Source organism: Lactuca virosa, chromosome 4 (assembly GCF_052849685.1).
Source record: "Lactuca virosa cultivar CGN04683 chromosome 4, Lactuca_virosa_CGN04683_v6, whole genome shotgun sequence".
NCBI lineage: Eukaryota > Viridiplantae > Streptophyta > Magnoliopsida > Asterales > Asteraceae > Lactuca > Lactuca virosa.
This window is the reverse complement of record NC_136429.1, coordinates 292,814,061-292,815,250: the sequence shown is the minus strand read 5'-3', so window position 1 is coordinate 292,815,250 and position 1,190 is coordinate 292,814,061. Positions and strand designations below refer to the sequence as shown.

The 1,190-nt window shown below is 39.5% G+C and overlaps 1 non-coding gene across 1 annotated transcript; it reads left to right on the top strand.

Moving 5' to 3' along the window:
- Positions 1 to 278: 278 nt before the first annotated feature.
- Positions 279 to 385, top strand: LOC145110309 (small nucleolar RNA R71). Its single transcript, XR_013709692.1, has one exon. It is a non-coding gene; the product is annotated as a small nucleolar RNA R71 (small nucleolar RNA).
- The last annotated feature ends 805 nt before the right edge of the window (positions 386 to 1,190 follow it).

The following is a 1,190-nucleotide window of genomic DNA, read 5'->3' as shown; positions in this document are numbered from 1 at the left end:
CGTATAACATGTATGGATTGATCCATCTTCGTCATTCTTCGATCCATATTATTCAACGTAGCCAAAACAGCCTCCATGTCTTCCGAAGTGCCACTCCTAATTCCTTTTGTTCCATCATTTCGAGGATTGTGATACTCACGTGAATGCTTAGAAAACTCTTCAATTAACTCCTTAATTTCAGCAGAATTTTTATTCGTTAAAGGTCCTTGAGAATCAAGGAGTTTCTTTGTCATCACATTTCCCCATCATAGAATATTGATACTTCTTGTTGCACATTAAGATCATTTTGGGGGCAATTTCGAAGTAATCTCTTGTAATGCTCCCATGCTTCATAAAGTGACTTCCCCGGTTGTTGCTAAAAGTTAGCTATCGCCTTCTTGAGTTTGGACACTTTTGATGGTGGAAAAAATTGCTCTAAGAATTGTTCACGCATTTGTGCCCATGTTGTAGTTGCACTGGGTGGACGTGCTTTTAACCAGTCTTTAGCAGCTCATTTGAAAGTGACTGGAAGCATTCTCAATAACACTGTCTCGCATGGAACATTCGGGATGTTGAAGTAATCAGCGATGTCTTTAACTTCATCAAGGTGTTTGTAAGCATCCTCATGATCTTTTTCAGAAAATGGAACATCCTTAAGTGCGGAAAGAATATGTCATTTAAGCTCGAATGTTGCGGTAGCGGGAATTTCGGGTTACACTAAGCCTGGACCGGTGTCCTCTCGAATTCTCTTCTTGTACGTTTCCATCGAAATGTCGGCAATGTATGTCATGTTGTTTCCTTGCTCGCTTTCGGGTTCGTTACTTTCGTCTGTTTCGTAACCTGCTTCCTTTTTATTAGGATTGTTATCAATGCCTTCTAAAGTGTCTTCGTCTTTTGGGGGATTGCTTGATTCTCCTACGTGCTTTCCCGTCTTTTTACAAAAAACTGATTATCCTACGTGCTTTCCCTTCTTGAATGGTGATTTCCTTGGTGTGTGTGATTCTCCTTCGTCCTTGTCCTTCTTTTTATGAAAAGCTGACTCTAGATCTTCAAGTGGTGGTGTCAAAGGTGTATTGAATCCACAGGTCATAAACTTCTGCAACACAAACAAAAATACAAACGTAAAAACGAACAAAAATTAATTAAAATTTCCTACTGATCTTTCACCACGACGTGGTAATGATACCACCTCGTGTTGAAGAAAATAAACT